This window comes from Heptranchias perlo, chromosome 8, assembly GCF_035084215.1.
Source record: "Heptranchias perlo isolate sHepPer1 chromosome 8, sHepPer1.hap1, whole genome shotgun sequence".
Classification (NCBI taxonomy): domain Eukaryota; kingdom Metazoa; phylum Chordata; class Chondrichthyes; order Hexanchiformes; family Hexanchidae; genus Heptranchias; species Heptranchias perlo.
The window spans coordinates 68,420,264-68,443,720 of NC_090332.1; the positions used below are offsets into that span (position 1 = coordinate 68,420,264).

The window sequence follows — 23,457 nt, forward strand, 5'->3', positions numbered from 1 at the left end:
AAATCCTCAGAATCATCGAGGAGTATCAAGAACAGGCACCCTTTTAAATAGGTCTCTGGCCCTACTTACATATTTTTTGAATAGGATCAAATTCAGATAACTTTTTAAGTTTAACAACTAATTTATTGGATAACCAAGTTAGAATCATTCAGCCCTCAAGTTTGGGAAGGTTGTCAATACTTGTTAATAAAATATTAAAATTGTTCAGATGAAACTGTCTCAAATCAGAAAAAGCCAGATTAACCACCTTGTAGGGAGCTTCCTGTACATCTCAGAGAAGGCTGACAGTATGAAGATCACAAAGAATGTAATCTCTTTTGATACTGATGATGTTTTCCAGGTGGTCTCTCCAGACTGTGCCTTTAAATGGCTGAGATGTCAGTTTTTTTTCTCCCCAGAGGAGGCAGAAAGACTACAATAGGAGCAATAGGTCCATGTAACACAAACTAAATCTCATTTCATTATATTCTCAAGAACAGGATTGTGGTACTGGTTGTGTGGGATCTTGGTATGTGGAGGATGCTTCCACCCAAAGAATGAAGATGAGAAAGTCATTAATCTAACTTCCTCTTCATTACAGCATCCATACCATGGAAGACTGTCACTTGGGAATTTTGGCCATTTTTTCCATAGAAAGGATTTGGTAAAGAGTATAAATCTTGGGGTTTTAAAGCAAAGTGTATTCATGTAATTTTTAACGAATGCACTGAGATAAAAGGTGGTTAAAATGCTAATCGTATAACCATACAGCACAGAAGGAGGCCATTCAGCCCATCATGTCTTTGCTGGCTCTCTGAAAGAGCTACCATTTAGTCCCACTCCCCTGCTCTTTCCCCATAACTCTGCAAATTTTTCCGTTTTAAATATATGTCCAATTCCCATTTGAATCTGCTTTCACAATCCTTTCAGGCAATGCATTCCAGATCATAACAACTTGCTGAGTAAAAAAAATTCTCCTCATCTTTCCCCCATAGCTATTTTGCCAATTACCTTAAATCTGTGTCCTTTGTCTACCGACCCTCCTGCCAGTGGAAACAGTTTCTCCCTATCTACTCGATCAAAACCCCTCATAATTTTGGCACCTCTATTAAATCTCCCCTTAACCTCTTTGCTCTAATGGGTATGTTGATCTAGGCATTGAATGTTTCACCAAGGACAGAAGACAATAAGCAATTTGCTAGCCCGCCTCGATAATTGATAAACACCTCACACCTTAACCGAGGCCCACTGCCTATAGGTAAATCCTGGGAGGGTGGGAGGGTGGTGGGAGGGAAGGGAACAGGAGGGGGGATGGGGGATGAGCACAGGCTGGCAGCGGCCTGCAGTATTGCCATGGATCCAGGAGGAGGACTCCTGTTCCGCTTGGCTCCATATTAAGGTAAATAAGGAAAAAACAAAACTTACCCTTTCAATCGTCGACCTCCAGTGGTCCCCTTAAGGGCCGCTGGTTAGGCCATGGTACACCCAGTAAAACTGAGTGGAGCATGCGCTGCGCTTCTCCGCCCAGTTTCTGCTGAATTTGGCAGCGGGATCCTAAATCAGGCATTAGATCCTTGATTAGCATATTCAAGGACCCAACACCTGTAATGGTGGGTGTCCTGGGCACTTGGAAGTCGCTGGCTACTAAATTGGCAGTCAGCGCAATTCTGGGAGGGATTGGGCATGCAATATTGCACCTGAAAATGGTCCCAACGTGAATTTTATGTCCAAAAAAAGGGGCATGATGAGGACCAATTTCTCCCCACGATATCTAATTTATATGTAAATGGGAATATATTGTTATATATCCTCATGAGAAGCTACCTGCAGGAGGCCTGAGTTTATAATAGAAGTAGAGTGGTGCTCTCTACTTCTCTGCCTGGAAGTAGAGAGCAGAACTATTTAGTCTAGATGCAGTACCTGTATCTGGTACAGACCTGCCAAAATAAAGGCCGCCTTTGGTCAATAGATCGAAAGAATAGCATTTAATAAAGAATACTCCTTCTCCCTGAGGCTTCGTCTAGAGTGACTTTCTAAAGATTCCTCATTCATCTCCGTATCTTTCATGCCTGAGTCTTGGCAATGAATGCTAAAAGGCTGTTTGACCATGACAGCTGGGGCAGGTCACCATAGCCAACTACAGTTCTGTCCTCACCTGAAATCCGTGTATGTTTGCACTTTCCGGGAGGGATCACCGGACAGAAATTGAAAACAACAGCAGCTCCCCCTATGCCAGCCCAACTAAGATCTGCTAAATCAGTACAAGGCCAGAGAAAAACTGATATTTAAATAACGTATAGGATTCTGTTTGTCGCAAAGCAGGAAACAAAGCTGGTAACAGTTCTATTGGTATCAGCCTTGGCTCAGTGGGTAGCACTCTGGCCTGTAGGTCATAGGTTCAAGTCCCACTTCAGCACAAAATCTAGGCTGATACTTCAGTATAATCAGAGATGCTGCCTTTCAGAGGAGATGTTAAACTGAAGCTCCGTCTTCCCTCTCAGTTGGATGTAAAAGATCCCATATCACAAATTCAACAAAAAGCAGCAGAGATCTTCCTGGTTGATATTTATCCCTCAACCAACATCACTAAACAGATTATCCGGTCATTGCTGTTTTTGGGAGCTTGCTGTGCACAAATTGGCTGCTGCGTTTCCAACAACACTACAGTGACTACACTTCAAAAAATACTTAATTGGCTGGAAAACACTTTGGGATATCCTGAGTTTGTGAAAGTTGCTATATAAATTCAAGTTCTTTCTCTACAACAAATTTCAATTCTTACCTCAGCTATTTTAGTCTGAACTATTTGATCACAGTCCCAGTTCAGAGAGGTTACGAGGCATAATTATATTAAGACAATCTGATATAATAAATACCGAGCAGCTGAGTATTAGTATTTTGATGGATTTCCTCAAAGGCTTTATATCATGCTGGATTAAAACATTACTCACACTGCGCAGAATGACAGCCCTGTTAGACGAGTTTTATTATGGCTTATTCAATTTAATAGGACTGTGTAGGGCAATTTTCAAACCCTCTAGGACTTGTTGGGTGAGGACACTCAGATGATGACAGAAGCAGGACCAAAGCAATTTAATGTCTAGGTAGATGAAAACAGATACTGGCTTTCAGCTGCATTACTGCTGAAACAAAGGTCAAAAAAAAAATCCCCTTCAAAGTCAAAATCACTGAACAAAGCTTCAAAAGAATTCCACTTTTTATTTTTTTAAGACCGAAAGGGAGCAATATGCTCGAGGTCGTTGATAAGAACACCGCAGAGGTTCGATTATTGTTCATGTTGAAATACAGATGATGTCAGGTGATAAAATAAAAGGGAAGGAAGGCGTTATCTCTAGGTCTTATTCTCTGAATAAACTACTTGGCGACAGAGTTTAAAAATGCAAGGGAGGCCTCAGAGAGTTAAAAACTATTAAAGCTACGTTTCTGAGATGTCAAGATTTCTGTAATGAAGAGCAGGAAGTGTGAAAGGCTGTCACCCCATGTGGGACACCTGACAGGTCTATCTGGGAATCAAGATGGATATGTATGGCCTTGATATACATTTCAGACAGAGACATAGGGAAAGGAATGGTTCAGTAGGAATTTCCATTAAATCTCAGAAACATAACTTGCCTCAACATCACCTTTTGATGTCTTCTTAGGCCAACTGCTTATCTGACACTCTACTGTGGAACAAATTGCTTTCTCAGCAGGATATTTAGACAGTTCTGAGTTGGGTGATATGAATCACAGCATGCCAGACCTAGAGTAAGGCAAACGATCTACAATGAGCAATAATGTGCCACTTAAACTAGGACAAATGGCAATATAGCCTATAGCGCATTTCATCAACAACTCAAGGCACATGACACACGATGCTGCTGCTCCAATTAGAGAACCATACCCCCTTTTGTTCATCCAATATAGGATGAATTTATTCATGCCCATTAATAAAAGTTTTTCTTGTTTGCATCAGCATTCATACAACAACAACCTGCATTTATATAACGCCTTTAACATAGTAAAACGTCCCAAGGTACTTCACAGGGGCATTATCAAACAAAGATTTGACACCGAGCCACATGAGATATTAGGACACGTAACCAAAAGCTTGGTCAAAGAGGTAGGTTTTAAGGAGCATGTTCAAGAAGGAGAGGTAGAGAGATGGAGAGGTTTAGGGAGGGAATTCTAGAATGTAGGGCCTAGGCAGCTGATAGCACGGCCATCAATGGTGGAGCGATGGAAATCGGGGATGATCAAGAGGCCAGAGTTGGAGGAGCACAGAGATCTCGGATAGTTGTAGGGCTAGAGAAGGGTTACAGAGATAGGGAGGGGTGAGGCCATGGAAGGATTTGAACACAAGAATGAGAATTTTAAAATTGAGGGGTTGTAGGACCGGGAGCCAATGTAGGTCAGCGGGCACAGGTTGATGGGTGAATGGGACTTGGTGCAAGTTAGGATACGAGATTCAGAAGACAGGATAAGCCTCATGACAAAATCATCCTGGTGATATAAGTAGAATGTTTTCTTCAGGACATAAGAAAGCATGGAGTGAGAAAGAGCATTCGGCTCATCAAGCCCACTCTGTCTACAAGCCACATACAGTCTTCTCTGTAATGGACTCTTGAATAGCTCTTTAATCTCCTGAGGAAAAGTTCTGCATAAACACTCCCTACACCCCAGAGACGTTCAAATGAAATACCGTAGCTACATTTGGTATAACAAGGAGATCAATCCACAACCACCAGTTTTCTGCTCCAGTCCAAAGTAAAAATTACCCCTGTGTTTCTCTCTCCCCTTCCACAATGGAGTATTTGATCATCTCAGTCTGTGATTACTTATCCCTATAACCTTCAATCCCATTCCCAACAAGGGAGAAAAAGTTCCTCTGTGCAGTATTTGTAGAAAAATTGTAAATGCATTTATAAAGAATGGGTTACAGTTTCACTAAAAAAAATGCACTGAGGAAATCCTCCCTGTAAATACTTATTTGCGATAGTTACACTGTAACTACCTTCACATTGTCAACCTTGGCACCATTCTTTGCTGGTTGTACTTGAGTAAATACACCACCAATTTTCCACCATTAAAGTCAAAGAGAGCTTGCCTTGCAGAGAGACGACTGGGAATGATAGTCTCTTAACTCTGATGACAAGGAAGTTTATGTCTATTGTATTGTTATTGTTTCGGACATCTGCCATTGACAGTACAGCAGGTTGGGAGGGAAGTGAGAGAAAACACTCATATCCAGGTCACCACCATAAGATTACATGCTTGTCAATGGTTGGTCTTTCTTGGTGATGGGGGCTACATTCTCTGACCCAGTCCACTGTACCCTACACTAATGGATAGAAACAGATGGCTTCTCAATTACAAAGGTAAGATGGAACCCACAGGGTTTCTGCCCCTCAGAAGTTCTTTGTTCGTTGTTAGATTGCTTCCCCTTTGTTCAAACAATTGGAGCTAATTCAGATACAGCAAAAAAAAGTACAGTACTATGCTTTGTTATTTCAGCAATGGACAAATCTAATTCCTTCTCAACATATCTACAAAACAAAAAACTTTTTACATGTTCATGCAAGAAAACTATATTTTTACCTTGCGTTGTAGTAACTGTTTCCCTATTGTTACCTATGTAATTAACCTTCGGCTAACACCAGTCTATTTGCTTTTGAATCAAGCATTTTTTTTATATGTTGTGTGAAAAAATAACTTTAAAAACTGCTTATCTCAGTCTTCACCGTCACACTTATGCCTTACAGTAACTCAGACCATTCTGTATCCTCCAGGAAAGATTATTAGTAACATAGCTCGCGAGTAGAAGAATATTTGTAGGGTCTTCGATAAGAACATTAATAGGCACCACATGAAAAAAGAATCAATTAACAGTTTTGCTGATTTACATTTGTATAATTATGCAAGTTATTGTAGTAATTCTTTTTAAAATGTCTTCCCTTTAGTTATCTAAGAACGGTTTTATATCGTAATCTGCTTATCACAGAATTTCAGGACTGTAGCTGTAGGATCTATTGCAAGCGAAATCCGTGAAAAGGTTTACGAGATAAGTCAAATATAAGGAACTTGCACTGAGTAAGGGCAGTCTTTCAGGATGCAGTGGAAAAGCTAAAGTCAAATGTGAACACTTATGAGGCACAAGCTAGCAGGGAGGGTCAGCGGGAGAGAAAAGGAGTGTGATGAGTCAGGTGAGGTCGAGTTAGAACTGGAAGACTCACGAGTTCCAGTATTAATTTCCAGAGCACATGTGGCTCTATGCTCCAAGTGCTCTCCTATGAAGAAAGATCAGCGATTGCCTTTGAGAATTTTTGTATAATTCTAACCAGCTTCTATCTATACAGCTTCTGCGAGAAGGAATAAAATAGATTTTATTTGACAGTTGCCTCAGGCTATTGGTATTCAGTCAGGTCAAGCACAACAATTTAAAGAGGCACTGCAATTAGGAAAAAAATATTTGGCAAAACACAGGACAGAGGATTACCTAGCAGTGTAACATGCTCCAACATTTTATGTCAAAGCATGAAAAACATTGAAAAAAATTAGTACTGTATCATTTGACAATGTTGTTATTACAACAAAGATTCCATGGCTGCTCTCCTTGTTTGTTCTTCCAGCAACCCAGATAGTGCAACCCAAATTTTCATGTTATGGTATAAGTTAGTCCTAAATGGTTAAGAACTGGTGCAAATTTTACCAGAATGGTAATGGAATGTTTTACTACTTTAAAGATGCTATATAAATGCAAGTTGTTGTTGTTGTAATGAGCTAACAGCATTCAATTTGCATGGGTCAGCTCATTTGCATCATTATTTATAGCTCCAGGTGCAGATCTGGACATGTACAGGGACTCCCACTGGTAACATTCTCCCAGAAGTGTTAGTGAGGGATCACTTTGGGACCAGTGATCATAATTCCATTAGTTTTAAGATAGCTATGGAGAAGGATAGGTCTGGCCCAAAAGTTAAAATTCTAAATTGGGGAAAGGCCAATTTTGATGGTATTAGACAGGAACTTTCAGAAGTTGATTGGGAGAGTCTGTTGGCAGGCAAAGGGACGTCTGGTAAGTGGGAGGCTTTCAAAAGTGTGTTAACCAGGGTTCAGGGTAAGCACATTCCTTATAAAGTGAAGGGCAAGGCTGGTAGAAGTAGGGAACCTTGGATGACTCGGGAGATTGAGGCCCTAGTCAAAAAGAAGAAGGAGGCATATGACATGCTGGGATCAAGTGGATCCCTTGAAGAGTATAGAGATTGCCGGAGTAGAGTTAAGAGAGAAATCAGGAGGGCAAAAAGGGGACATGAGATTGCTTTGGCAGATAAGGCAAAGGAGAATCCAAAGAGCTTCTACAAATACATAAAGGGCAGAAGAGTAACTAGGGAGAGAGTAGGGCCTCTTAAGGACCAACAAGGTCATCTACGTGCGGAACCACAAGAGATGGGTGAGATCCTGAATGAATATTTCACATCGGTATTTACGGTTGAGAAAGGCATGGATGTTAGGGAACTTGGGGAAATAAATAGTGATGTCTTGAGGAGTGTACATATTACAGAGAGGGAGGTGCTGTAAGTCTTAACGCGCATCAAGGTAGATAAATCTCCGGGACCTGATGAAATGTATCCCAGGACGTTATGGGAGGTTAGGGAGGAAATTGCGGGTCCCCTAGCAGAGATATTTGAATCATCCACCGCTACAGGTGAGGTGCCTGAAGATTGGAGGGTAGCAAATGTTGTGCCTTTGTTTAAGAAGGGCGGCAGGGAAAAGCCTGGGAACTACAGACTGGTGAGCCTGACATCTGTAGTGGGTAAGTTGTTAGAGGGTATTCTGAGGGACAGGATCTACAGGCATTTGGAGAGGCAGGGACTAATTAGGAACAGTCAGCATGGTTTTGTGAGAGGAAAATCATGTCTCACGAATTTGATTGAGTTTTTTGAAGGGGTAACCAAGAAGATAGATGAGGGCTGTGCAGTAGACGTGGTCTACATGGACTTCAGCAAAGCCTTTGACAAGGTACCGCATGGCAGGTTGTTACATAAGGTTAAATCTCATGGGATCCAAGGTGAGGTAGCCAATTGGATACAAAATTGGCTTGACGACAGAAGACAGAGGGTGGTTGTAGAGGGTTGTTTTTCAAACTGGATGCCTGTGTCCAGCGGTGTGCCTCAGGGATCGGTGCTGGGTCCGCTGTTATTTGTTATTTATATTAATGATTTGGATGAGAATTTAGGAGGCATGGTTAGTAAGTTTGCAGATGACACCAAGATTGGTGGCATTGTGGACAGTGAAGAAGGTTATCTAGGATTGCAATGGGATCTTGATAAATTGGGCCAGTGGGCCGATGAATGGCAGATGGAGTTTAATTTAGATAAATGTGAGGTGATGCATTTTGGCAGATCAAATCGGGCCAGGACCTACTCCGTTAATGGTAGGGCGTTGGGGAGAATTATAGAACAAAGAGATCTGGGAGTACAGGTTCATAGCTCCTTGAAAGTGGAGTCACAGGTGGATAGGGTGGTGAAGAAGGCATTCGGCATGCTTGGTTTCATTGGTCAGAACATTGAATGCAGGAGTTGGGATGTCTTGTTGAAGTTGTACAGGGCATTGGTGAGGCCACACTTGGAATACAGTGTACAGTTCTGGTCACCCTATTATAGAAAGGATATTATTAAACTAGAAAGAGTGCAGAAAAGATTTACTAGGATGCTACCGGGACTTGATGGTTTGACTTATGGGGAGAGGTTAGACAGACTGGGACTTTTTTCCCTGGAGAGTAGGAGGTTTAGGGGAGATCTTATAGAAGTCTATAAAATAATGAGGGGCATAGATAAGGTAGATAGTCAAAATCTTTTCCCAAAGGTAGGGGAGTCTATAACGAGGGGGCATAGATTTAAGGTGAGAGGGGAGAGATACAAAAGGGTCCAGAGGGGCAATTCTTTCACCCAAAGGGTGGTGAGTGTCTGGAACGAGCTGCCAGAGGCAGTAGTAGAGGCGGGTACAATTTTGTCTTTTAAAAAGCATTTGGACAGTTACATGGGTAAGATGGGTATAGAGGGATATGGGCCAAGTGCAGGAAATTGGGACTAGCTTAGTGGTATAAACTGGGCAACATGGACATGTTGGGCCGAAGGGCCTGTTTCCATGTTGTAACCTCTATGATTCTATGATTCTATGATGACAATCCCTGTACTACCACCCTCTGGGTTCCATCGGTCAACTAATTACATCTCCATTGTAAAATATTTCTACTAATTCCCGTTTTCTTCATTTTCAGTACCAGCCTTTCTCGAGGAACTCTATCAAAGCCATTCCTGAAATCCAAAAACATCACATCCACTGCCTTACCGCTATCAAGCTCTTTTTTTGCACCCTCAAAAATTAGATTGGCTAGAACTCCCCTTCATAAATCCATATTAGCTTTCTTTTATGATTTTATTTCTATCCTGATGCTCTATGCTCTTATCTTTAATAAGGGTTTTCATATCTTTACCCACAATGGACGTCAAACTTGCTGGTCTGTAGTTTCCTGGGTCACTTTTGCTACCTTTTAAAAAAATTGAAAGTAACATCTGCCTTTTTCCAGTCCATCAGTATTCAGTGATTTCTGGAAGATTTGTGCCTGAGTTCCTGAAATGTCCTCCCTTATTTCCTTAAGGATCCCCAGATGCATCTTATCGGGCCCAAGATTTATTTACCTTAAGCATGCACAGCTTTTCTGTAACCATGTTGGTAGTAATGTGAATAGTGTCACATCTTACCTCTGCAACACCCTCTAGTTCCCTTTCCAGATCAAATAGGTAACCTGTCTCCTTCTTGGTAAAAGCAGGGGCAAAGAACTTAGTTAGCACTTTTCAGCCTGTGCAGTATCAGTTGTCATATCCTCACCCGGCCCCACTTTCAGTGGCCCCACTCCATCCCTCGTTTTCCCTTTCTCTTAATACAACTAAAAAACTTATTATCCTTCACTTCTCTTGCCATACTCAATTCAAAACATTTCTTGCCTATTATGATGCCTTTTTTTTAACACTCTTGGCAGGCCTTTTGCTGTTGAATTCTTCTTAATTCTGAGCTATTTTCCTTCATGACCTTAAATGCCTTTGTTGTCTTCTTTTAAGTTCCTTGGTAGGCCCATTCAACCAGGCAGGATAGACTTTAAGCTTGGTACCTTTGCTTTGCATGGGTACACATTGGTCCATTGCATTCAGAATCACTTCCTTGAGTGCTCCATACCTGGATCCAGTGCAAGAAGCGGTTTAATGACCTAACCAGGTCAGGAAAGGTGAGTACAGCTGCAGATTCAACTACATCCTGTAGTGCGCATCCCCCCCTCTCACGCCTCGTTGAATAAGTGGTGCTAGGATTGCCATGTGTGTGCAATCGATGCTATCCTGTACACGTGGGAAGCCACCCAGAGACACGGATCCAAGTGCCCGCTCATTCTGGCTATTGTCAACACAGGGAAAGTTTACATAGTTTACAGAGCACTTTGCCTCTGAGTCAGAAGATTGTGGGTCTCAAGTTCCACACCAGAAACTTGAGCACAAGATCTAGGCTGATCCTCCAGTGCAGTACTGAGGGAGAGCTGCACTATCGGAGGTGCCGTCTTTCAGATGAGACGTTAAACTGAGGCCCCGTCTGACCTCTCAGATGGATGTAAAAGACCCCATGGTACTATTTCAAAGAAGAGCAGCAGTGTTCTCCCTGGTGTCTTGGCCAATATTTATCCCTGTGGGACCTTGTTATGTGTAAATTGGCTGCTGTATTTTCTACATTACAACAATGACTACACTTCAAAAGTACTTCATTGGCTGTAAAGTGTTTTGGGATGTCCTGAGGTCGTGAAAAGCCCTATATAAATGCAAGTCTTTTTTTTTAATTACCCTCAGTCTCTCTTCACTCGCACACGGCACAGGTAGTATTTCAGAAAATACTACAATTGAGGTCCTTCCCTTACATTTCCTTCCCAATGCCCTAAAATTAGCATGAAGGACCTCTGGTCTACTTCTACCCATGTTATTCATTCCCACATGGACGACAACAATTGGTTCCTCAACTGTTACATCCAACATTCTGATCAACTCGAGACGTCGCATCCTCGACCCGTGCACCCAGGAGGTGACACATCATTCATTTTTCTGGATCCGGTTTGCACAGAATTTTATCTGTAGACCCATTAATCGAATCCCCTAATACCACAACTTGCCTGCTACTCTTGCTCTTTTTTCCTCCTTCCTTGACAGGCTGCTGAATTACCTCAGTGCATGGCAGATCTTCACCTGTCGCAGCCATCTCTCAAGTCTCCACATCATCTCTTTCCAGAGGAAACTGTTGGAAAGCACCTGCCCTGCTATCCGACCATGACCGCTGGCCCGCTTTCTAACAGAGACCCACTTCAGCCTTGAGTGCATTGACCAGCTTATGGTTGTTGCAGATGAAACCCTCCAGAATCTGAGCCCGGAAGGCAAACATTTCACAACTTCTGCAACACACAACGTATTCCATCCTCGTGCAATATTAAAGTTTTAAGCTTGTTTGAGTTTAAAAAAAACCTTAAAGAGAAATAAAAGATAAAGAAAAGTTCCATTCAATTAAATTTCTTGAATCCCCTTCTCTCTCTTTTGTGTCTTGTTTAATTTCATTCCTCAGTTAATTTACTTAGCACCTCCTTCCTCCTCTGCACCTAATTCCCATTCTCACCAAATTCCCATTTTAGAAGTCCTCACGCTGATCTCAGTACACTCCGTTAGCAGCTTACTCTGCTGTGCTCTCTGCCAAGACATGTTGAACTCTGTCCATAGACGCGACAGTGTGTGAGGACCAGTGGGCGCAGCCTCAACTGCCTGGCACTGGTCCTCCTTTTCCATCTCGAAAAAGCTCACACACATAGGCATTTCCATTGGGGAACCCATTGGTGGCGCTAATGGAGTCGTCGGAAAAAAGAGGCAGCAGAGGAGATACCAAAAAAGCTCATGAAAGCCTCAGTGGAAGCAGAAAGAGAAACAAAAAGATTAAGAAAATTGGTGCACAAATGGTTGTAAAACTGTTCATTTAATCTTCGTTCTATACCCTTTAAATGAACTTCTGGCTGCAGTTGATCCCCCAGCAACCCTGGACACCCACTATATTTAGATGTAATTTGCACCTGGTGATATGTCAGTGGAATGTCAGGAAGATGACAGAGGTGGCATTACGACATCACTCCCGCAACATATGAATATTATGAAGATCTTGCCTATTTCAAGCAACATATAAATGGGGCAGTGACAGGGCGTTATGGATTTCTTCCCCTTATTCTGGTCAGTTATACCTCCTGATCTAGTGCACACACGGTGGAACAGGCAAGAAAATCCTAGTGTTTTTAAATGCAATTAAAAAAGATATACCCCTCGGTTTTCCACTTCTGTGAAATTGGGATATATCTCTGTCTGCTAGAGATGGGGGCCCCCAGTCCTGGATAGTCCTCCAGCATCACGGTCAATTGAGTATTGGAGATGGGCACCGTGGCATCTGCCAGGGAGTTCTGCCAAAACGGGCTGAGTTTTGGTGCGGCAGGCCCAATAATTCTTGGAGAGGTAGGAGAGGAGATTTACTAGAATGAAGGGTTTCAGTTATATGGGGAGACTGGAGAATCTGGAATTGTTCTACTTAGAGCATGGAAGGTTAAGGGGAGATTTAATAAAGATGTTCAAAATTATGAAGGCTTTTGATAGAAAAGTTAGGGAGAAACTGTTTCCATTGGCAGGAGGGTCGGTAACCAAAGGACACAGATTTAAGGTAATTGACAAAAGAACCAGAAGGGATGAGAAGAATTTTTTTTATTTAGCTAGTTGTTATGATCTGGAATGCACTGCTTGATGGGGTGGTGGAAGCAGATTCAATCGTAACTTTCAAAAGTGAATTGGATATATGCTTGAAAAGGAAATATTTGCAGCGCTATGGGGAGAGAGCAGTGGAGTGGGACTAACTGTATAACTTTTTCAAAGAGCCGGCACAGGCCTGATGGGCCAAATGGTCTCCTTTTGTGCTGTATGATTCAATGATTCTATAAACAGTCATCCTTTTCATCCAGTGTTAAAATAACGCAGTTAGAGGATGTATTTCCCTCATTTTCATGTCGTTTCAATATGTCTGCCCACATATATGGGCAGGTGTACTGAATCGTGTGGGCCTGGGAGTGGGAAATGGTGAAGGGCATCCCTTAGGAATTTTAGTCCCTGCCTAGTCCCAAATCTGCAGGGGATGTGAATGGGAAAGCTAGGCCGTTAATGTTTTAAATGCTGAGCACTACTTGTGTTACCTGCTTGTGACTCAGTGATTATGCCCATATTGTAACTTTGTAAACTGTTAAATTTTCTAGGATTTTACAAGTAACTGTGCCTGATCGATTCATGGCAGAAGATAAGCAAGCTCCCAAACCCACTGAGAAAAAACACTCCTCATGGGGCAGATCCCATCGAAAGTGTGAGAATTTGAAGACTACGTGTGGAGAAAAGTTTGAGGCATAAAATGTCTGGGCCTGACTTCAGGAGGGTGATTTTAACCCCAAAGAATGGGTGGGCAGGGGTCGGGTGGGTCATCAAAATTGTAGATTTTAGCAATGGGACCACCACCCGGCTCTAAATTCCAGGTTTAACCCAGGCATGTTTGGATGTGTGCCGGAAGTCCTGTCCACTATTAATTGCCAGTGGGCAGAGTGTTAACGAGGCAATTTACCGACTTGAGATATTTATGGTAGGTAATTTTTTTGTGGATTCTGAAACCAATTTCACCTTACCTGCACAGGTTTCCCATGGCTTCTCAATCTCGCCAGTGAAAAGGTGAGAAGGGCCGGATCCATGAGGTAAATGCCTTTATTGCACTGCTTGTGGGCTGGAAGGAGCAGGAGTGGTCCTTCCAGGCCCAACAAGCTTACATGTCTCGATTGGACACCTGTGATCGGCCAACACCACCCCCCCCCCCACCATCCGATGTCCGACCCCCCATGATGACTGACTCCCTAATGGCCGAGACCCACCCTCGCAGGGAGATCCCCTCTCCCTACTCCCAGTCCGTGATCTTCTCCATGGCCTCACCCCTACCCATGTCCTCCATGGCATCAGAACCCCCCCACTGATGTCCTCTATGGTATCAGACTCCCCCCCATCACCCAATGTCCTCCATAGCCCATGATCTCCCCCCACTCCCTCCTCTCTGATTCCCAGCTGCATTTCCTCCTGACAGCAACCAACCTGTCAACCTGCGCGGGAAACCCGGAAGCAGAAATAATTACCTTCAATTGAGTTGCGATCGCAGATTCCAATGCACTCAACTCATTTCTGGATTTCCCACTCTAATATCTACCCACCCGTTCAGTTCCCGGCTCCAGGTCAAAACCATGCCCCAAGTGTCAGCTGTGGCTCAGATGTAGCACTATTGACTCTGAGTCAGACAGATCATGGGTTCAAGTCCCACAACCAGGAGATAATGAGTACATAAACATAAGCCAACACTACTGTGTAGTACTGAGGGCATGCTGCGCTGTTGGAGGTGCTGTCTTTTGGATGAGACATTAAACCAAGGCTGCCCTCTCAGGTGGACGTAAAAAAGCCTATGGCACTATTTGAAGAAGAGCAGGGTAGTTCTCCCTTGCGCCTTGGCCAATATTTATCCCTCAACCAACACCTAAAACATTATCTGGTAATTTATTTCATTGCTTTTTGTGGGAGCTTGCTGGGCAAATTGGCTGCTGAGTTTCCTACATTACTACAATGATGTGATTACAACATTTCAAAAGTGCTTAATTGGCTGTAATGTGCTTTGGGACATCCTGAGGTTGTGAAAGGTGCTAAATAAATGTAAGTTTTTCTTTCCTTCTATAACAATATCTGCAAAATGACAACTGATTGACACAATTGAGGGACACCAGGAGATACTGCAACTGAGGCTGACAAAGATTAGAGGGAAAGAAAGCTTCAGTGATGGCAACATCAGAATGGACCTGCAATGTACTAGAAACAAGGTTTGCAATTTTAAAAGCAATTTCTTAGTCCGAAAGGAAACCAGGCACACACACAGAAAAAATAACTAGTGAATTTGAGACCTGCCAGGGCATTATGAAAGATAACAATAGGTAACGATAGGATGTTCTAATCTCACTGGAATTTACAAAAGGTTCCATTGTAGGATTGCTCGCTGCTCCCTGTTATTCAGCTGCTGTTATAGGAACACAAAATATGAAAGAAGAAAAGGCAATATGTCCCAATGAGCCTTCTCCTTTGAAAAGTACGTGCACTGTTTTCACCGTCCCAAAGTAAGTAAATAACCATGAGTAAAATTTCCAAGAAGAGAAAATTCTGAAAATTCTTTTCAACTACTGATGGCAAAATGAATTTTTAAAAATCCAGGATATTAGTTAAACGTTACCATCGACATGGTTCAGCCCCATCATTGCTCGCTTCTGAGAAACACCATTAAAGGCAAATTTTGCAGCATTGTTACACAGTGAAAAGATACTCTGATCCTGAATTGCAAAATGGATAGAAAGGGTTAATTAGTTAGTAACTGAGATTGGTACAGGTGGCCTGGCCTCCTGCTGGGCCATATGTTTGCGTAGTCAGCAGGTTTGCATGGTCTTATCAATGTAGAGTCTTTGATGTGATTCAAGGACTGGTCTGAATGTCTCCATGTTTATGGAAGATCAATATAGGTAACGAGCTTAGCCAAAGTTGAAAGACATTCCAGGTTGGGAGATAAGGAACAGAAGGGACAGGGAAGAACATTCCAAGTTGGAAGGTGAGGAAGTATCCCCTTTGATGTCTAACAGCAGCATGATCAGCACATGGACGATTTATGATTGGCCGGAAATAATGTAACCTCGCATGGCAACCTGTGCCCAGCTTATGATTGGTGTTGACCCTTGTTAAGTATGTTCCAACCCTATTGATTTGTATAAAAACGTGTGGATTTCTGTATGTTTTTGTTCTTGCTCTGCCAGCATAGAGGGACTCTATCAGGAGTCCAAATCAATGCTGCAGACTAAGAACCCTGCTATTAAAGTTGTGTTGAACTTTAAAATGTATTCGACTTCAGTTATTACTGAACCAGACTGAGGGGAAAGAATCCGGTTCGTCATTAACAGGATGATTCACATTCCCTCAATATTCTGATCAATTACAATTAAAGTAGGACAAGAAGCACAAATATAACAGAAACGATATTCCGATGTGTGCTCTTACATATCATGGGCATGCTCCCCATAATTTCTGTCCATAATAAATGAGCAATGAATATGTCAATCATTTTTCACATAATGGGTAAGAGTTCTTTTCTAATACTTTTACAATTTCACTAGAAATAATGGGCATTGGAAATCTTCTGCTATGTTTACTGTGCTGCTAACACATAGAAACTGTATTAAATTTTCTCCTGCCTCCCATTAATCTTTAAAATGGACTGCCCATGTGAATTTTTATTGCAATGAAAAACTTTCGTTTGACACTTTCTATACAAAAAATGCTCATAATATCGAACTAAGTGTGCAAGAACTACTATTTTTCTTTGATCAAGATGGCAAGATGTCTATGCTAGTGAATTAAATATTTTTCCACTTTTGAAACTCACTGTTAGCATTGTCAGGTCAGGTGTAGATGAATTGGCTGCAAGCAATATGTTCAGCGGAATGATCGTGGAATTGGCACTACTTAAGGACAAAAATGGAAAGAAATAATGTGAGAATGAAGATATTTTGTACTTCCGACAGCAGTGGTTTCAGGAACTCTTGAACTAGGGAGATACCGGTTGAGGCTGCTCAGACGGTTCACATCAGGCTAAGAAAAGCAACGGGGCTAATTGGAGAGAGGCATAGGAGTAGATTTTTATCTGTGGCTCAGTGATAGCACTTTTGCCTCTGAGTCAGAAGGTTGTGGGTTCAAGTACCACTCCAGAGACTTGAGGACATAATCCAGGCTGATAGTTCAGTACAACACGGAGAGAGTGCTGCACTGTCGGAGGAGCTGTCTTTTGGATGAAATGTTAAACCTCCCAAGATCCCACCACACTATTTCGAAGAAGAGCAGGGAAGTTCTCCATGATGGCCTGGCCAATATTTATCCCCCAACCAACATCGCTAAAACAGAATGGGCTATAAATTCGGCTGCGTAGTGCCCGTTTTTTAGGCGCTACACGGCCTCCTAAGGTCCCAAAAGGCCGTCCGGAATGCGTGCGCATACTTCTAGCGTGATGTGCGCTGGACACCATCTTGGTAAAGGTGTTTGCACATATGCAGATAACGAACCCTGGAACCATGTAAAATAAGGAGAATATGCATTAGATCAGTATGCAATACTGATTTAAAGGGATAGATACTATTTTGGCACTCAACGCTCCAGCCAACACACTGTCTTAACTATGAACAGCTGAACAGGTCATAAACAACCTGGAGGACCCCGCTAGCGCTATTTAAAGGGACCATGCAGGATTTACAGGTTAGTTGATGGTTTATTGCTATTGGCTGTTGATGCATTTGTACCTGTTTTTGGAGATCTCCTATATTTGAACACTAGGACTAGGGGACATAGCCTAAAATTTAGAGCCAGGTCTTGCAGTAGTGAAGTTAGGAAACGCTTCTACACGCAGAGGATGGTAGATGTTTGGAACACTCTTCTGCAAATGGCAGTTGATGCTAGGTCAATTGCGAATTTTAAATCTGGGATTGATAGAATTTTGTTAACCAAGCGTATTAAGGGATGGGGGTTAAGGCGGGTATATGGAGTTAGGTCACAGACCAACCATGATCTCATTGAATGGCGGAACAGGCTCGAGGGGCTAAATGCCACTGCCACTTGCTGCCTCCTGTTAAGCGCCACCTTCTCCTGCAAGAAAGTGGGACATGTGTTGGTGAGTGTGCTGCAGGATGTTAAGATGATGTGCCTGTCATGGTTGAATAGCTGCCAGTGTGTCTGACCTGTGAGATGTGGTTCTGCGGCTTGCAACAGTGGTACTGTGTGAGGGTGAGAGGAAGCATCTGATTGGAAGAGTTGAGTGCTGATTGAAATAATTTGTTGGTATGTGGGTGATGGGGGGTGTAGTGCGTGCAGCAGTGGATGTGGCGAGTGGTGCAGTTGGTAGGTGATGCCACTTGACAGTTGACCTCACTCAATTTGACCACTCGTGTCAAAGCATTGAACTTCTTCCTGCACTGCATCCTTGTTCGTGGCGCTATGCACCTGCCATTGACTTCATCCCCTACTGCCTCCCATTGCCTCGGAAGCATATGTCTGGAAGGCCTCTTGCCCCCCTGCGGATATAGGAGCATTATCAGACAAAATTTGATACCGAGCCACATAAAGAGATTGTAGGACAGGTTTGGTCAAAGAGATAGGTTTTGAGAAGCGACTTAACGGAGGAGAGAGAGGTAAAGAGGCGGAGAGGTTTAGGGAAGAAACTCCAGAGCTTAGGGCCTAGGCAGCTGAAGGCATGGTAGAGCAAAGGCAATCAGGGATGCACAAGAGGCCAGAATTGGAGGAACGTTGAGTTCTTGGAGCTTTGTAGGGCTGGAGGAGGTTACAAATAGAGAGGAGCGAGGCCATGGCGAAATTTAAACACAAGGATGTTACTGGACTGCAAGCCAATGTAGATCAGCGAGCACAGGGCACAAATTGGGAGATAGGGAGGAGGGTGAGAACTCTAGAGGCATTAGGCTGTGTAGTGTTCCTTTAGAGGTGTTTGATAGAGTGCTCCTGAATAGGATACAGGAACCTATAGGCGAAAAGCGGCAGAAAGCCATTGTGGATTCAGAAGAGAACATGAATGTGCTAACTGAAAATTGATTGTTGAAAAATGCTGGGAGTATTGGAAGGAATTGTGGGTTTGCTTTGTAGGCTTTTGGAAAACGCGGAGATAATGATACCTGGAAGTTGCTTGAAATCGATAGTAGCTGGACAAATGACATGACTGGTAAAAGAAATCTACAATGCAGCAAAGGCTTATGTGAGGATTGAAGAAAAAATTGTCAAAATCATTTGAAGTGAAGACAAGAGTCCACTAGGGCTGCATTTTATCCAATATTGTCATGTACCATATTTTGAGCAAGAGAATTGAATAAAAGAATGGAAGAAAGAACTTGTATTTATATAGCGTCTTTCACGCCCTCAGGAGCCCCAATACGCTTTGCAGCCAATGAATACTTTTGAAGTGTAGTCACTGTTGAATATAGGATGTCACAACAGTGAGTCAGTGAGAAGAGCTAAAATATGTAGATGATGTTGCATCATGATCACTAAGGACCTGGGTGATGAAGAAAAGAAATGTAGGCTCAATATAATTTTTCCATTATAGCTGTGGTATAAGGAAGGGAACAGAGTAATGAAGAAAGACTGAAGAAAATGGATTGTGATGATGAGGATGTGGAAATGGTTGATAGTATAAATGGGAAGTTCGATGCCAAGAAAGAGGTGAAAGGATTCAATGTCCAAACTGGAAGTGTTTTTCAAAAATGTCTGCTGAGGAAGAGACTGACAACTGACTCACAACATAACCACTGAAGCAAAGGTTGGATTATTTTGGAATGCTCTATTCAAGATGGATGTTGGGAATCAGTTAATAGGATAGAATGACCATAGAATGACCAAAACCAAAAAGGAGTGATCTGACAGACTATGTTACAGTAAGAAGACTATGAAGGACAGGGCATGTATGCCATTTGTCTGAAGGCCTGTACTCTTAGAAAAAGATGGAATGGGTCCCAGCTGGGAAAAGACCACATGGAAGATCAAGGGTGAGGTGGACAGTGTCTAGAAAGACCTACATGGAAGAGTGACAATAAGTAAATAGCCATTGTTGAGTGAGATTGTCAATGCAGGGCTAGAGAAGAGGCAGAGAAGAGGCTGTTATCTCATCAATCTAGACCATCCTTGAACACAGGTCCCAGAAGTGAAGGAATATTCCTTGACTACTGCATTACATGTTAAAAGACATGGACAGAATATAAAAATACAAAGTACGCTGTTGCATAAGAACCACGACTCACTCCAATCAATATTTGAGTGCACATTTGATCCTTTGAGGTCAAACCTAGTTTTTCTCCCCAAAAGATACATATGTGGTTGACCAAACAATACATCCCACACAATCAATGCTGAATACAGGACACAGAAGGAATGCACAATGTACAGAAGATGAGCTACATAATAGTAGCCATGGGGATGAGTGTAAATCCAGGCCTGAAACTGGACTTGGGCAGTTTGGTAGAAGCATACTTTGGCTGGTTCAGATGCAGACAACTTTCTCTTCCCAAAGGCAAAACAGCAGCTCTGCACTGAGCTGGAGCAGGCGATAACAACTTCAGTGGTTCTGATTTGGCCTTTGATCAGGTGGGAGACAATTTGTTCATCTACTGTTTTCTCCAAAGAGAAGAGACAATTCCCATCTTATATTGGACCTGGTGATAAACTTCTACCAAAGATCTCTGTTAACTTCCAGTGCTCGAACAAGGTTTGTTACAATGAGTTTTGGATATGCAAACAAATAAGAAGGCTGTATCTGAAAAGGACATTAGTCTTTGACAAAGCAAAAAAAAACAAGAGCTGTATAATATTCCAGTAAGTTTTGGTCAAGGCTATAATTCTAAAATATAATGTCTTCTTTCAATCCATTTATTTCAACTATACCAATTTCACTACTATAGTGTAATGTTTTGCAATCTATGTTGATGTTTTAATTAACTGTTACAAATAATTTAGTGATACTGATGCTTATACAAACATCATGGTGTAGAAACTCAGTGGCAAAAGCAAACCACCGCGTCACAACTGATGAACAAGAGGACCACACGAAATGGCCCTCTTGCGTCATCAGGACACGACTGGTGTGCAGGCGACGCCAGTCATGGCCCAAGAGGCAGTGCACTGGTCACAGAGGGGATGGAGATCAGCAGACGCTGGCACAGAGCGACTTTGAGTCTGTGGGAGGAGGAGATTGGGAGGGGTGGGTGGCGAGCAGTGGCCGTCAATGGCCCGGATTCCTGCTCCTTCTGGCTCCACATTCAAGTAAGTAAAAATGTTTGATGGCAGCGCCCAGCGGTCCCTTTAAAGACAGCTGGCTTGGTAGGTCTGTGGCTGAGAAAACTGACTGCAGCTTGTACGACGCATGCAGCGGGCACAGAGTGAACAGCTTGAGAGTTTGGTGAGTGTGGGAGTTTAAGGGTTAATATTTTTAAAAATCTAGTGTAAATTGCTATCAACTGTTCAAGTTCAATTTTAAACTTCAAATTTTTAAGCTTCTGTCAGGCTTAAGTAGAGACAAACAAGCAAGCTCTCCTACTGGAGAGCTGCTGTAGTTAGTTAATTGGTTAGCAAGATTAAACTGGTCCCTGAAACAGTAGCAGATCAGGGCCGACTCATCTGAGTCACGAACAGTAGAAATACAGGGGCCTGGGAGTTCAACCGGCACTGAGTGCAGCGGGCACAGAGTGTACTGCTTGAGAGTTTGGTAAGTGTGGGAGTTGGGTGAAGTGGGGGAAGGAGGTGCTGCTTTGCCTTGCTTTTCCTAAGTTTTTCCGCAGAGCGGCGTTGGACCTGAGCAGCAGCAGATTGAGAACGGGGATAAAAGCAGCAGCAGACCAAGGCCCGAGAACGGGGATAAAAGCAGCAGCAGAGCGAGGCCCGAGAGCGGGGATTAAAGCAGCAGCAGACCGAGGCCCGAGAGCGGGGATTAAAGCAGCAGCAGACCTGCAACAAGAGAAAACTGCAGTGTGAAGTCACAGGTGAGGCAGGTAAGTGATTGGTAGTGACTGTGGGCTAAGTTTTAAGTTAACAAAAAGCATATAACTAAATTTTAAAAACTAAACTTAATTTAATTGATCTAATTAAACAAGGTAAATAATTTGATTAATACTAAATTGGTTAATTAAATAAATAAAATAATGGGAGAACAAGAGATATGTTGCTGCTGCAATATGTGGGAGCTTGTGGACATTTTTGACCAGGGTGACTACATCTGCAGTAAGTGTCTGCGGCTTGAGGAACTTCAGCTCCGAGTTGAGGAGCTGGAGTCCGAGCTGCGGACTTTGCGAGAGATCAGGGAGGGAGAAAGCCATCTAGACCTTTTGCTCTAGGAGGCAGCCACACCCCTGAGATTAAATACTTCAGAATTGACACGTGGTCAGGGACAGGAGGGTGTGACTGCGAGTGAGGCAGGTACGGGGATCCAGGAGGTAGTATTGCAGGAGCCTCAGTCCCTGCGCTTGTCCAATAGATTTGAGGTTCTTGCAACCCTTGTGGACAAGTGCGGGGACTGCGGGGAGGACGAGCAAACTGACCACGGCACCGTGGTACAGGAAACCATTCATGTGGGGGGAGTGAAAAGGAAGGTGGCTGTAGTAGGCAACAATATAGTTAGGGGGATAGACACTGATCTCTGCATCCAGGAGCATGAGTCCCGAAGGCTATGTTGCCTACCCAGTGCCAGGGTTAAGGAAATCTCCTCCGGGCTGGAGAAGAACTTGGAGTGGGAGGGGGAGGATCCAGTTGTCGTGGTCCACGTAGGTACCAATGACATAGGTAGGACTAAGAAAAAGGTTCTGCTGAGAGAGATTGAGCAGCTAGGGATTATTACCTGAGCCACGAGCAAATTGGCATAGGGTCAATAGGATCAGGGAGATGAATGTGTGGCTCAAAGATTGGTGTGGGAGAAGTGGGTTTCGATTTGTGGGGCAATGGCACCAGTACTGGGGAAAGCAAGAGCTGATCCGTTGGGACGGACTACATCTGAACCATGCTGGGAGTAGAGTATTTTTTATTCGTTCATGGGATGTAGGCGTCGCTGGAAAGGGCAGCATTTATTGCCCATCCCTAATTGCCCTTGAAAAGGTGGTGGTGAGCCACCTTCTTGAACCGCTGCAGTCCGTGTGGTGAAGGTTCTCCCACAGTGCTGTTAGGTAGGGAGTTCCAAGATTTTGACCTAGCGACGATGAAGGAACAGCTATGTATTTCCAAGTTGGGATGGTGTGTGACTTGGAGGGGAACGTGCAGGTGGTGCTGTTCCCATGTGCCCTTAGGAACATAGGAATATAGGAACAGGAGTAGGCCATTCAGCCCCTCGAGCCTGCTCCGCCATTTGATGAGATCAAGGCTGATCTGTGTTCTAACTCCATATACCTGCCTTTGGCCCATATCCCTTGATACCTTTGGTTGCCAAAAAGCTATCTATCTCAGATTTAAATTCAGCAATTGAGTGAGCATCAATTGCCGTTTGCGGAAGAGAGTTCCAAACCTCTACCACCCTTTGTGTGTGGAAATATTTTCTAATCTCACTCCTGAAAGGTCTGGCTCTAATTTTTAGATTGTGCCCCCTACTCCTAGAATCCCCAACCAGTGGAAATAGTTTCTCTCCATCCACCCTATCTGTTCCCCTTAATATCTTATAAACTTCGATCAGATCACCCCTTAACCTTCCGAACTCGGGAGAATACAACCCCAATTTGTGTAATCTCTCCTC

The 23,457-nt window shown here is 43.1% G+C and overlaps 1 protein-coding gene across 1 annotated transcript in view; it reads right to left on the minus strand.

Annotated features, from left to right (window-relative positions):
- Positions 1-23,457, minus strand: part of prkn (parkin RBR E3 ubiquitin protein ligase) — a 1,016,703-nt gene that overhangs the window by 97,115 nt on the left and 896,131 nt on the right. The gene's annotated exons all lie outside the window — the stretch shown is intronic.